Consider the following 15,944-nt stretch of genomic DNA (forward strand, 5'->3'; position numbering starts at 1 on the left):
TAGGATAAAGTTGGTTGATCCTCTGTGTGAGAGCTGCTACCACTATACTCCAGATCTCAGTGTTTGTCTTAATAAACTAGACACCACCGCACTGTCCAATATTTTACAAATGGCACAACTCACTCGCCTTTTTGACAATCAAACAATTCAACATTATACATCATAATTGGAATCTTGCACTCAACGCCTGTCCCAGTGATTTGTCCTCACAAATATCATGCCACCACACGTCCACTGACTGAACTGAACAGACAAGATCGTCAAAGCTTTCAGTGCTGATATTCATTTCTCACTCTGTAATGACTTGCTCAACTCAGTCGTTGCCTGTTGTCTCTGGGTTCCCATTTGGAGCGAGCTTCCTGAGCAAATTCCACTAATACAATCCCTACACATCAAGGCATGTGAAACACCAGGTATCACTAAGAGGTGGATTGTTACAAAACCCGTCTGACCAATAGTAGGCTTTCAACTCCCACAGAGGGAGTGTGGTCTTGGTAAACACTTTCTTGACCAGCCAGAGCTGGTGCTCAGCCAAACCCCATCAGTGTGGCATCAGGGCAAACCCATTTGCACAGTGCAGAGAATCAGGCAATGCTGCAAATTACTGAGGAGCATCCTCATCAAACAACTATTTTCTTTCGACTCAGTAAGTGAGCATACTGGCGTCTGGCATCAGTATTTGCCTTGCTAAACGGAAATAAAATGATTACGTGTATCCAGTGGAATTAAGTCCAATTTCATGCAGAGACATAGACAACTTAATTTGTTACAAATCTTACGAGGATCACCCACAACAGCAAGGATGGTGCAGTACACTTTGGCGACCACCTGTATTGGAAGATGCATTTTGTTGTTTGTGAAACAATGTCTCCCTGCTGCTGGCAATCTGTTGGAACGGGAGAATTCTCCCTAAATTCGAACTGACACAGTTCCAGTGATTTTCTTTTTATACTGCATGGCATCTCCACTGGTAAACTGATTATATCTTCAAATATTTTTATATCATTTTTAACAAACAAATTATGACAGCAGGTTTATTTTAATGATGTGATATCATTGCGATTTGCCTCTGTAATTGAATATCCTAAAGACTGGATGCATCTGAACCTATTAGGCATCAAAGTTAATTTCAACTTGTCTTCAAACAACAATACTTGTGTTATTTCACATCCTACCAATGCCATAAATATCGAAATATCTTCTGATGTTCTTTTCCGTGACGCCTTTCATGTTGCTAAGGTTATTCAGTCATTCGGTACCTCATGCTGTCGAGCTCCTTGAGAGATGTTCTACTGCACACTGCTATCCTACTGCTGTTCTTGTTCATTTGGTTATGCAACATATTTGGGAAGTTCTATCTGTGAACCAGCACTCTAATACAGAACCTGAAGCTGAAACTGATCACAACAAGAACTGGAACCTATACTCAAACAAGTACGAGAAGAGACTAATTCAGAACCTTCCCTTCAGGATTAGAGAATGACAGTATCATATGGAGCAGAAGAAGCTGGGCAGCCCATCATGATTTGTCCCAACAAATTTATACTGAATTGGCATCTGTCCAATTTTGCAGCACTTGGCCCAGAGCCTTGAAAGTTATGACATTTCAAGTGCTCCTGAGGTATTGTTTAAAATTTGTTAGGTTTTCCATCTCAACTCCCCTCCCGCTCAGTGTATAGCAGACCCCTTCCATCCTCACGATGAGAAGAATTTTCCCCACGTCTCCCCAAAGCCTTTCAGCTTAAAAGTATCCTGCCTTGTAATTGGCCCTTCGACAAAGGGGAAACAATTAATCTTTATCTGCACTGCCTCATGGCCCTCACTTAAACCCCGATTTTTGCTCTAAAGAAAGCAGCCCGAAATTATGAACTACCTTCTCCACATCTGCATGGCGACATCCCCAGCAACATTCAGGGAGAATCTTCTTTGCACTCTCTCCAGTCCAGTCACATCTATCCTCTGGTGCAGTGACCAGAAGTGTACACAATTCTCCACTATGAAGCCAAGATTAGAAAGCACTGGTAAGAATTTACGACAAGATAAAAAAGAAGCCCAAGAGGGTGGAAAAGAGGTGAAAGGCTTCAGGTGTTTCTACTATGGTAAAGTGGGACATGTATTGTCACAGAGGCGGTTGTTAAAGAAATTCATTGTGGGAAACGATGTAGTAAAAGAAGCAAAGCCAGTGGCATTAGTGAAAGCAGTAAAGGAGACCCCTAGAAGAGCTGGGGAGATGCAGGAGAGTGCACAGCCTAGGGACGGTCTGGGTATGGAGTTAGTAACTGATCTCTACAAAGAATACGCCTTTTCGGGTAAAGTTTATTCAGGAAGAACGGGGGAGAAGGAGAAGAAGTTATAATTTTGAGAGAGACAGGATCGAACCAGTCACTGATAGTCAGAGATGAGCGAATGTTCACTCTTTCTGATCTTTTACTTGAGAGTGTGGTAGGGAGAAATGGACAGGAATTAAGCGTTCCATTATGTAAGATCAGGTTGGAGTGCCTACCCAAGACTGGGGACGTAATATTGGGAGTGAATGACAGCGGGACAGTTCCAGGAATCCAATTTGTTCTTCAGAATTATTGGGCAGGAACAAAGATGGGAGTAATACCTCTTTTTGAGGAGAAGCGCAAGAACGACACAGAAACTGATGGGTTAAAACATAAGTATCCTGGTACTTTCCCAGACTGGTTACCCAGTGTGGTAACCAGATCCCACTATCAAATGTCACAGCACGAAGCAAAAACTAAAGAGAAAGAGTTGTGGACCAGTTAGAGGACACCCCGCTTGGGGTAATGGTGCAGGAAGAATCTGAACAGGCAGAGGGTCAGACAGAAGTTTATAGTCCTGAAGGACGAAGGGACTTGCAACAGGAGAACGAGGCAATAAAAGGTATATATGTGTATGCATACTCCAAAAAGGAGGCAGAGGATATTCCTGACGGCTATTATCTGAAAGATAGAATCCTAAGGTGGAAATGGAGACCACAGCGAGTTATTGCAGATGAGCAATGGGCCGAAGGGCACCAGATTGTGTTGCCCGTAGCATAGGAAGTGGTAGGGTTAGCACATGAACTAACCTGTAGGAGGTCACTGAAGTGTACACATGTGTCAAGCTAAGGTACAAAAAACATTCTTATAGGCCTGGAATGCACTAGGATGTGGTTCTCTTTTGCAATACGTTTCATACTTGCAAAATGTTCGGTAAGCCACAGGCAGTAATAAAACCAACACCTTTGTTGCCAATTCCACATTTGAAGAACATTTCATGCGGTTTATAATTGATTGTGTCAGTCTCCTCCCGAGAAATAAAAGTGGGGACCAGTACTTGTTAACCATATTGGATGGGTCCACCAGATTTCCGGAGGCAAATCCATTACAGAGTATCAAGGCAAAAAGGCTGGTAGAGGAGTTAATAGTTTTATTCACACAGTTTGAGCTACCCAAAGAGATTCTGTCAGTCCAAGGGTCAAATTTTACTGCTTGGCTGTTTAAGGAAGTTATGGATAGCTTAGGTATACAGCACTTTAAATCCAGCGCGTATTATGCTGAATCCCAGGGAGCTTTAGAAAGATGGCATCAGACATTGAAGACCATGTTGGGAGCATACTGTCACGATTACCCAAATGATTGCGATAAAGGTACCCCATTCATTTTGTTTGCCATGAGAGATGCCCCAAACCAACGTCCTCAGTTCACAATGTTTCAGAAAATGTAGGGATGATGAATTCTCAGTTGAACGTCGTACAAACAGCCAAATTTTTGTTCTTGAGACTGGTTCTAATGTAATGAGAAGTACGTTGGGTTCCAAGCAATCGATTGACTTAGCGGACTCTCTAGTCCGAGGTATATCCAGAGATTTCTGATGCCAGCAACTAAAAACATGGTGTGTTGCCTCTCTGGCACCAGGGTCAAGGATAGCTCAAAGAGAGTGCAGGATGTTCTCAAGGGGGAGGGACCAGCAGGAGGTCATTGTCCACATTGGACCCAATGACATAGGAAGGGAAACAGTTGAGATTCTGAAGCGAGATTACAGAGTGTTCGGCAGGAATTTAAAAAGAAGATCCCCATGAGTCATAATATCTCAATTAATCCCGGTGCTCCGAGCTGGTGAGGGCAGAAATGGGAGGATAGAGCAGATGAATGCATGGCTGAGGATCTGGTGTATAGTAGAAGGATTCACATTTTTGGATCATTGTAAGCTATTTTGGGGAAGAATTGACCTCTACAAGAAGGACGTATTGCACCTAAATTGGAAGAGGACTAATATACTGGCAGGGAAATTTGCTAGAGCTGCTCGGGAGGATTTAAACTAGTAAGGTGGGGGGTGGGGGGTGCGACCCAAGGAGATAGTGAGGAAAGAGATCTATCTGAGACTAGCACAGTTGAGCAAAGGCGAATCAAACAGTCAGGGTTGGCAGGAGAAAAGCAGAGAACAAGATAGGACTGATAAATTAAACTGCATTTATTTCAATGCAAAAGGGCTAACAGGGAAGGCAGATGATCTCAGGGCATGGTTCGGAACATGGGACTGGGATATCAAAGCAATTACAGAAACATGGCTCAGTGACATTCCAGGATACAAATGCTGCAGGAAGGTCAGAAAGGTAGGCAAGAGAGGAGGGGAGTGGCATTTTTGATAAGGGATAGGATTACAGCTGTACTTAGGGACGATATTCCTGGAAATAAATCCAAGCAAATTATTTGGGTGTCACTGAGAAATAAGAAAGAGACGGTCTCATTATTGGGATTTTTATAGACCCCCTAATAGTCATAGGGAAATTGGGAATAAAATTTGTAAGGAGATCTCAGTTATCTATAAGAATAATAGAGTGGTTATGGATTTTAACTTTCCAAACATCGACTGGGACTGCCATAGAGTTAAAGATTTAGGTGAAGAGGAATTTGTTAAATGTTTGCAAGAAAATTTTCTGATTCAGTATGTGGATGTACCTACTAGAGAAGGTGCAAAACTTGACCAACTCTTTGGAAATAAGGCAGGGCAGGTGACTGACGTGTCAGTGGGGGAGCACTTTGGGGGCAGCGACAATAATTATATTAGTTTTAAACTAGCGATGGAAAAGGATAGACGAGATCTAAAAGTTGAAGTTCTAAATTGGAGGAAGGCCAATTTTGATGGTATTAGAGTGGAACTTTCAAAAGATGATCGGGGGCAGATATTCGCAGGTAAAGGGACGGCTGGAAAGTGGGAAGCCTTCAAAATGAGGTAACGAGAATCGAGAGACTGTACATCCCTGTCAGGGTGAAAGGCTGGTAGGTATAGGGAATGCTGGATGACTGAAGCAATTCAGGATTTGGTGAAGCAAAATAAGGAATCATATGTCAGGTATAGACAGGAGAGATCGAGTGAATCCTTCGAAGAGTATAAAGGAAGTATGAGTATACTTAAGATGGAAATCAGGAGGGCAAAACGCGGACATGAAATCGCTTTGGCAAATGGAGTTAAGGTGAATCCAAAGGGCTTTAACAAATAAATTAAGGACAAAAGGGTAACTAGGTAGAGAATAGGGCCCCTCATAGATCAGCAAGGCGGCCTTTGTATTGAGCTGCAGGAGATGGGGCAGCTACTAACTGAGTATTTAGCATCAGTATATGTTGTGGAAAAGGACATGGATGATATAGAATATACAAAAGTAGATGGTGACATCTTGAAAAATGTCCATATTACACATGAGGAAGTGATGGACCTCTTGAAACACATAACAGGAGATAGATTCCTAGGACCTGATCTGGTGTGTACTAGAACTGTGTGGGAAGCTATGGAAGTGATTGCTGGGCCTCTTGCTGAGATATTTGTATCATTGATAGTCACAGGTGAGGTGCTGGAAGACTGGAGGTTGGCTAACGTGTTGCCACAATTTAAGTAAGGTGGTGAGGACAAGCCAGGGAACTATAGACCGGTGAGCCTGACTTCGGTGGTGGGCAAATTGTTACAAGGAATCCTGAGGGACAAGATGTGCATGTATTTGGAAAGGGAAGGACTGATTAGGGATAGCCAACATGGCTTTGTGCATGTGAATCATGTTTCACAAACTTGATTTGAGTTTTTAAAAGAAGGAACAAAGAGGATTAATGAGGGCAGAGAGGTAGATGTGATCTAAATGGACTTCAGCAAGGCATTGGACAAAGTTCCCCATGAAAGACTGGTTTGCAAGGTTAGATCTCACGGAATACAGTGAGTACTAGCCATTTGGATACTGAACTGGCTCAAAGGTAGAAGACAGAGGGTGGTGGTGTACGTTTGTTCTGTTTTTCAGACTGGAGGCCTGTGACCAGTGGAGTGCCACAAGGATCAGTACTGGGTTGACTGCTTTTCAATAATTATATAAATGACTTGTAAGTGAGCATAAGAGGTACAGTTAGTAAGTTTGCAGATGACACCAAAATTGGAGGTGTAGTGGACAGTGAAGAAGGTTACCTCAGATTATAACGGGATCTTGGTCAAATAGGCCAAGGGCTGAGAAGTGGCAGATGGAGTTTCATTCAGATGAAAGCGAGGCGCTGCATTTTGGGAAAACAAATCTTTGCAGGACTCATACACTTAATGGTAAGTTCCTGGGGAGTGTTGCTGAACAAATAGAACTTGGAAGGCGGGTTCATAGCTCCTTGAAAGTGGAGTCGTAGGTAGATAGGGTCGTGAAGAAGGCGTTTGGTATAGTTTCCTTTATTGGTCAACGTATTGAGTACAGGATTTGGGAGGTGATGTTGCAGCTGTACAGGATACTGGTGAGGCCACTACTGGAATATTGCATGCAATTCTGCTTTCCTTCCTGTCAGAAAGACGTTGTGAAACTTGAATGGGTTCAGAAAAGATTTACATTGAGCTTAGGGAGAGGTTGAATAGGCTAGGGCTGTTTTCCCTGGAGTGGCGGAAGCTGAGTGGTGACCTTATCGAGGTTTATAAAATCTTGAAGGGTATGGATAGGATAAATATACAAAGTTTTTTTCCCTGGTCTGGGGGTCTCCAGAACTGGAGGGCATGTGTTCAGGATAAGGGAGGAAAGGTATAAAAAAGACCTCAGGGGCAAACATTTCACACAGAGTTGTGGTACGTGTATGCACTGAGGCGCCAGTGGAAGTGGTGTAGGCTGATACTATTGCAACTTAAAAGGCATTTGGATGGGTATATGAATTGGCAGAGATTGGAGGGAAATGGGCTGGTTCCTGGCAAGTGGGACTACATTTGGTTGGGATATCTGGTCGGCATGGATGAGTTGGCCCAAAGGGTGAGTTTCCGTGCTGTCCATCTCTATAACACTCTGACTCACTGACAGAACCTGGCGGGACCCAAACTAGACCTTATTGAGCAGGTCTGAAAATGTGTTGCTGGTAAAGTACAGCAGGTCAGTCAGCATCCAAGAAACAGGAGAATCGACGTTTCGGGCATAAGCCCTTCATCAGAAATGAGGAAATTGAGCAGGTTATTGCTGATCAGGTATTGCTTTATAACGCTGTTGGTGACACCTTCCTTCAGATTGTCACATTGGAGAGTGGACAGATAACTGACCATCTCAGATTTGCTGTCGTTTTGATGTGCAGAACGTGCCTTGGTATTTTGTTTTCATTTTTTGGTACAAGCCAGCACTGCAGCTGTACTGGAACACCTTTTCTCGGATTGTGACAATTTTTAGAGACAAATTTTGTCAGGATAGACAATCTCTGCAGCATCCAGTGCGTCCAGTCAGTCCGTGATGTCAGATGGAGTGAATTGAATTGTTTGGAGACTGGTATCGTGAATGTCAGAACCTCAATAGGAGGCTGAAATGGATCAATGTCTCAGTATTTTTGGTTGAAGACTGTTGCATATGCTTCAGCCTTATCTTTTGCAGTGGTGTCCTGGACTCCCCCGTAACAGACGGCTTAGTTTTTTGAGAACAGGGTTCTCACCTAGTGGTTTGTATCATGTGTCCACCATCTTTTATAATGAAAAATGGCAATACTGCAGAGATGATGCAAAAACAGAAATGACTGGTGACCTTAGCAGGTCTGGTAGCGTCAGTGAGAAAAAACAGAGTTTTGTTAGTTGTGTGAGGGCTTTGTTCTGTTCAATAATTCTTGCGTTCATAAGTCATCCTGTTTCGTAGCTTCAACAGGTGATCACCTCATATACTACTGTTCAGTCCTTCTCTGTGCATGCCCCTTCATTCAACTCGGGTTGAATCCCTAGATTGATGGTAATCGTAGAATGGGAGATGTAGAGTCAGAATATCATGCAGCACAAAAATAGACTATTCGATCCAACTCATCAACGCCATTAAGACATCCCAATCTGACCAAGTTGTTGATCAGTTCATTGAGCTGGTTGGTTTTCTTGCAAATGTTTCTTAACCCTCCTGGGTGAGATCTTCAATGATGTGTAGCCTCCTGATGAAGCTTTGTTGTTACGATCTTCCTCAAATTTATACTGTTTTATGTGCATCAGTATTATGTTTCATTAAATAACCTTAAAATCAAGGCAAAACATTTCTTTTCAATTGAAGGTTATTTAATTATTACTCACTTCAGTAATCAGAGTACACACTGAATGACTGCACAGTTTAGTAACTATGGCAACCAGCTGATTATTGCTCAGTTCAACAACCGCAGTCAACAGCTGATTCGTGTTCACAACACATTGCAGAACCAAAACATTTAAAATGGCTTTATTAAGGCCTGAATTCAAATATACAGTCGTTGCACCTCACTGTCCCACTAATAAAGTGTCTTTCACTTATGGGATCTTAACCCTGTCCAGAGAGCATTCAAAATGGATCCAGGCAGTTATACAGACATTTCATAGTGCAATGAACACTGAACAAAGAAAATTACAACACTGGAAGAGCACTCCAACGCTGGACTGATCCAGATCCTCTAACTTAACCTGTCGCCTATTTTCTAAGGTTCTATATCCCTCTGCTCCCTGCCCATTCATGTATTTGTCTCAATACATCTTAACTGACGCTATTGTGCCCATCACTACCACCTCCACAGGCAACGCGTTCCAAGCACCCACCATCCTCTGCATTAAGAATTTTCCAAGAATAGCTCCCTTAAACCTTTCCCCCTCACCTTGAACTCATGACCCCTCATAGTTGAGTCCCCTTATTTTCATAGGTAGTGCCCTCCATGCCAGGCAACATCCTGGTGAACCTCCTTTGCACCCTATTCAAAGCATCCACATCCTTTTAGCAATGTGACGACCAGACCAGAGCCCTCCAAACATTTCAGAAAGGTAGCCCAGATCCAAAAGTTGCAAGTTGATTTAAGCAGGTGTAAAATGAATGTTCCAGGAGAGATGATGCTGGCCTAACCACTTAGTTTTAAATAAAACAGAACTTTTTTTTTATAAGATTGCTGAATGAAACACAAACAATGGAAAAATGATACGGAATAACTTAACCTCTCTGAAAACCCAACAGATCATTCCAAATTAATGACAGTGTTCCAAATACTTGCAATGATCCCCATAAACAACCATTGGTCCAAAAGTGAAAATCAAACTCAGGGCCTTACAGGGGAGAAGTCAGAGAAGGAGAACCAGCCCAAACCGGCTTCTGTGGGTCCAGCAGCTTCAAAGCGTGACTGCTAAAACTGAGCTGGGAGAACGGGAAACTTCTCTTTCATTGGACAAAGGTTTCAGTTTCAATGACCTGAAAGCCTCCTGCCTGATGCAGTATCTGTTAGCTATAATCAAACTTGCTCCAAAAACCTTTAACCCCAGGCTTTTCGGAGTCTGCGTCATTTATGACCTCACTGAGAAAAAGCAACAAGTACTACATTGCCCTGTAAATGGAGCAGCTTAGAAAGAACAGACATCCTTTACCAATCTTAGAGAGGATGCAGAACATTCTCAAATTGGAAAGAGGCCAGCAGCAGGTCATTGTATACATTAGAACAAGTAACATAGGACAAGGAAAGGACAAGGTTATGAAGAGACAATGTAAGAAATTCTGCAGGAATTTAAAAAGAAGGTCCTCCAGACTAGTTATACATGGATTACTCCCAGTGCCATGCACTAATGAGAGTAGGATTAGAAGGATATTGCAGATGAATGCATGGCTGAGGAGCTAGTGTAGGGAGACGAATTCATATTTTTGGCTCATTGGTATATCTTCTGGGGTAGACGCTACCTGTATAGTTGTTTAATTGATTGTCAGATGTACCGAGGTGCAGTGAAAACCCTTTGTTTACGAACATTACAAGTAGATCATAGGAACAAAGGATATACAGATCAACAAGGCTTACACAAAGGAGAAAGTCAGGACTGCAGATGCTGGAGATCAGAATCTCGAGTGTGGTGCTGGAAAAGCACAGCAGGTCAAGCAGCATCCGAGGAGCAGGAGAATTGACGTTTCGGACATAAGCACTTCATCAGGAATGAGGCTTGCGGGTATGGGCTGAGAGATAAATGGGAGAGGGGTTTGGACTTGCTGGAAGGTAGCTGAGAAAGCGATAGGTGGATGAAGATGAGGGAGAAGGTGATAGGTCAGGGGGGCAGTGATGGACTGCTCCAGTGGATGGTGCCGAGTTGAAGCCTTGCGACTGGGATAATTTGGGGGGGCGGGGGGGATGAGGAACTTGTTGAAAACCACATTTATCCCATGTGGTTGCAGAGTCCCAAGGCGGAATATGAGGTGTTCCCCTTCCAGGCGTCGGGTGGTAATGGTTTGGCGGTGGAGGAGGCCCAAGACCTGCATGTCCTTGATGGACATGCCAAATTTCCTGACCTGCCTGAAGAAGGGTGGCGGTTGTTGTGCCCTTTTGACCGTCGCATTCACATGGGGAGCCCAGGGCAGTTGTTGTCACTCCTCGGAACCTCACGCTCTCCAAGATCTCTATGTCAGTTCCAGGGATGTCGATGAGGGCATGTTCTTCTCCATTTTTCTGAAGTCAAGAATCAGTTATTTCGTTTTGCTGACATTGAGATAGAGGTTGTTTTCCTTGCAACATGTGCGACTCTCTGTGTGGAGCTTGCACATTCTCCCCGTGTCTGCGTGTGTTTCCTCCAGGTGCTCCGGTTTATTCCCACAATCCAAAAATGTGCAGGTTGGGTGATTTGGCCATGTTAATTTGCCCGTAGTGTTAGGTGAAGGAGTAAATGTAGGAAAATGGGTCTAGGTGGGTTACGCTTCGGTGGGCCAGTGTTGACTTGTTGGGCCAAAGCGCCTGTTTCCACACTGTAAGTAAGCTAATCTATTCTCCCTTCACTGTAAGAAGGACAGGTTGCACCTGAAGCGGAAGGGCTCCAATATACTGGTAGGGAGATTTGCTTGAGCTGCTCGGGAGGATTTAAACTAGTAAGGGCTTTAGATGAGATACAGGGAGATAGGAAGGAGAGAGATCAGTTTGAGACTGGTGCAGATAGGAAAAGGAAGAAGTCAAACAGTTAGTGTAGGCACGAACAAAGCAGAAAATGAGATTGGACTGGCACATTAACCTACATTTACTTCAATGCAAGAGGCTGAACAGGGAAGGCAGATTAATTCAGGGCATGATTAGGAACATGGGATTGGGATATCGTAGCAATTACAGAGAGGTGTCTCACGAATGGACAGGACTGGCTGCTTCATGTTTCAGGATGTAAATGCTACAGGAAGGATAGAAAAGGAAGTGAGAAAGGAGGGGAAGTGTCATTTTTAATTGGGAAAAAACATTACCATCAGGGACTGAAAGGACAGAAAGTAGGAGAAATTCCCAGTGACCCAGAGATGGAGGACAAAAGAAAGTCTGTGATTTTACTTTTGACCATATTTTTGTGGACAGTTTTTGATATAGATTTTTTAATTATAATATTCGAGGGGCATAGCTGAGAAATTGCAATAATTCAGAAACTATATTTGCAATGGCTGGCTTTTCACTGGTGAATTTAATTTGCTGCACAATCACATTTTTTAATGTGGCAACTCAATCGAAGTTCAGAGAGTGAGTCAGGAAGGTGATGAAATATCGTGTCACATCGATTACCCAATTAATGAAAAAAAGAACTGAGTGTAGCATAGAGGCAAGAACCAATATTTACGATCATGAATGAAACCAAAATCACTACAGCTATTGGTGAATACTGGACCCTAAGCTGCTATCCTCATTGAATCCCACTAGTCATTACCTTCCACTGCAAAAAATCCACATTCTGCTTTCTGTTTTTTTAATGAATTCTCAGTCCATGCTAGGATATAACCCCATTCTCACTTGCTTTGATTTTGCAAAACTAACTTTCTTTATGGAACATTAATAAAACGTTTCTGGAAATAAAAATGCAAATGCACTACATCCACTTGATGTTCCTTATTTATTCTGAGTTTATCTTCAAGGAATTCCACTATGTTTGTAAAATATGATTTCCTTTTCATCAATTCATGTTGACTATTTAAAATCTCATATCCACATGCTTCAATTTGGATTCTTACATTTTCTCAATGACTAAGATTGAGCCAATCTGTCTAATCTTCCATAACCGATGGAAAATCACATCATCCTAATAAAGGCCATATTTGCACCTTAATCTACAGACCCAGAAAATAGCACTGTCTTACTGCTCTAAACGTATACTGCTCCAGGCCAGCTTAAGTGTTTAAAGTTTACTCAAGGGACAGAACATATAAAAACATGTAATCAAATAACATCCACCCTCCTCACTATTGCAGATCGAGAAAATAAAGTTAAATAAGGTGAAATCTCAAAAACTACCAATTCAGACGCTGTCAGCACACTCATATAGGTTTTTCCAAGGTAAGCTGTGAATTTCAATGTTTGTTCATTTTTCTTGGAAGAGATCCAATGTCCAAAGATCATTGAAAGCAAACAGCAGAAGCAGTCAGCTCCCCAGGATCACCACGGGAACACACAGCTGAGCAGGATCACTGCTGGGTCACATAGCTGTGCAGGGTCACTGCTGGGTCACACGGCTGTGCAGAGTCACTGCTGGGTCATAAGGCTGGGCAGGGTCACTTATGGGTCACACGGCTGGGTATGGACAATGCTGGGGAGAAAGTGAGGTCTGCAGATACTGGAGATCAGAGCCGAAAATGTGTTGCTGGAACAGCACAGCAGATCAGGCAGCATCCAGGGATCAGGAGAATCGACGTTTCGGTAAAATCCCTTCTTCAGGAATGAGGAAAGTGTGTCCAGCAGGCTAAGATAAAAGGTAGGGAGGAGGGACTTGGGGGAGGGGCGTTGGAAATACGATAGGTTGAAAGTGGTCAAGGTGAGGGTGGTAAGTCAGAGTGGGGTGGGGGCGGAGAGGTCAGGAAGAAGATTGCAGGTTAGGAAGGCGGTGCTAAGTTTGAGGGATTTGACTGAGACAAGGTGGGGGGAGGGGTAATGAGGAAACTGGTGAAATCCGAGTTCATCCCTTGTGTATGAGTGTTCCTAGACGGAAGATAGGTCTGCTTACCAAAGAGAAGGATAAGTGGAAACTAAAGATGCAACAGCAAGCACATAAAGCTCAGATTACTATGATGCGCCCCCCACCCACCACCCCGTTGGGGGGAGGTTCGGCGGGAGGAGAGAGGCACAGCGCCTGGCAGAGCTAGATCTGGCGGGTACTTTGTTTGCGTAGCAATGGACCACTGGTCGAGGCAGTGCCCGTGCAAACAGTACCAATCGGCCCTGGAGGCTGGACAGCAGAATGGCTGACTGGGGAAAACTGAGGTGGAGGTGGGCAGCCCACAAGGTACAGGTAAGCCTCTTCACTTTACGATTGGCAACAAAGACTCGTTTATGCTAATCCCTTCTACTCACCCTACAGACACTGAGACATATCCCACCTCTCGAAAGAAGTGAGAGAGGGAGGGCAGTTGTCATTGGGGACTTCAACTATCCAAATATTGACTGGGATCACTACAGTACGAGTACTATCGGTGGGTCAGTTTTTGCCCAGTGTGTGCAGGACGGCTTCCTGACACAGTATGTAGACAGGCCTACAAGGGGCGAAGCCACTTTAGATTTAGTACTGGGCAACGAGCTTGCCAGGTATTAGATTTGGAAGTAGGTGAGCGCTTTGGAGACAGCGATCACAATTCTGTCAGGTTTACTTTAGTGATGGAAAGGGACAGGTGTACTCCACCGAGCAAGAGTTACAGCTGGGGAAGGGAAATTACGATGCAATTAGGAAAGATTTAGGAAGCGTAAAATGGGGAAGGAAACTACAGGGGATGAGCACATTAAAAATATGGAGCTTATTCAAGAAAAAGCTCCTGTGTGTCCTAGATAAGTATGTACCTGTCAGGCAGGGAGGAAGAGATAGAATGCGTGAGCCGTGGTTTACTAAGGAAGTGGAATCCCTGGTCAAGAAGTTTAAGAAGGCTTATGTTAGGACAAAATGTTAAAACTCAGTTAGGACGCTTGAGGGTTACAAGGAAGTCAGAAAAGACCGAAAAAGAGACCTCAGAGGAGCCAGGAGGAGACATGAGAATATGTTGGCGGATAGGATCAGGGTTACCCCTAACGCTTTCCATAGGTATGTCAGGAATAAAAGAATGACGAGAGTGAAATTAGGGCCAATCAAGGATAATAGTGAGAAGTTGTGTGTGGAGTCAGACAAGATAGGGGAAGCACTAAATAAATATTTGTTGACATTGTTCACTATAGAAAATGAAAATGTTGATGAGGAAGATAGAGAGATACTTGCATCTAGATTAGAAGAGATAGAAGTTCACAAGGAAGAGGTATTAGAAATAGTGCAGACTGTGAAAATATACAAGTCCCCTGGGCTGGATGGGATCTTTTACCTCTATCCTACCATCCTTTGGGAAGCAAGGGAAGAGATTGCCAAGCCTTTGACATTGATCTTCAAATCATCATTGTCGACAGGAATAGTGCCTGAGGACTGGAGGATAGCAAATGTGGTTCCCTTGTTCAAAAAGGGTAGTAGAGACAACCCTGGTAAATACAGATCAGTGATGTAGTAGGTTGCAGAGAGACATAGATAGGATGCAGACCTGGGCTGACAGTTTGCAAATGGAGTTTAATGTGGACAAGCGTGAAGTGATACATTTTGGACGGAGTAATAGGAATGCAAAGTAGTGGGCTAGTGGCACGATTCTTGGGAGTGCAGATGAGCAGAGAGATCTCGGTGTCCATGTGCACGGATCCCTGAAGGTTGCTACCCAGATAGACAGGTTTATTAAGAAGGCATGCAGTGTTTTTGCCTTTATTAATAGAGGAATTGAGTTCTGGAACCAGGAGGTTATGCTGCAGCTGTACAAATCTGTGGTACTGCCACACTTGGAGTATTGTGTACAGTTTTTGTTAGCGCATTATAAGAAGAATGTGAAAGCTTTGGAAATGGTGCAGAGGAGATTTAGGAGGATGTTGCCTTGTATGGAAGGAATGTCTTACGAGGAAAGGCTAAGGGTCTTTAGGCTGTTCTCGTTAGAGAGAAGAAGGTTGAGAGGTGACTTAATAGAGACATACAAGTTAATCAGAGGGTTAGATAGGGTGGACAGTGAGGGCCTATTTCCAAGTATGGGGACAGCAAACACGAGGGCACGAGGGAACACAACTTTAAAGTGAGAGGAGATAGCTATAAGACAGGTGTCAGAGGTAGTTTATTTACTCAGAGAGGGGTAAGGGTATGGAATGCTTTGCTGGCATTCCATACCCTTAGATTCACCAAGTTTAAGTGCATTTATGTCGTCATTGGACAGGCAAAGGGACATACATGGAATAGTGTAGGGGGAATGGACTTCACATTAGTATCACGGGGCGGCGCAATATCGAGGGCTGAAGGGCCTGTACTGCGCTGTAATTTTCTATGTTCTATGTTCCTGGATACATATCACTGTTCTTTCAGTTTTGCTGGATCATTCAGAAGACCTTTGGTTGTGGTATGTCCTCGTTCCGTGGTCTTTCTCTTAGGCATCTTTTGATGAAGTTGCGCGGGTATCCGTTTTTGGCGAATACCTTGTATAGGTGTTCCTCTTCTTCTTTTTGCAGTTCTGGTGTACT

This window comes from Chiloscyllium plagiosum, unplaced genomic scaffold (genome assembly GCF_037043375.1).
Source record: "Chiloscyllium plagiosum isolate Xiang-an unplaced genomic scaffold, Cpla_swu_hap1 HiC_scaffold_40, whole genome shotgun sequence".
NCBI classification, from domain to species: domain Eukaryota; kingdom Metazoa; phylum Chordata; class Chondrichthyes; order Orectolobiformes; family Hemiscylliidae; genus Chiloscyllium; species Chiloscyllium plagiosum.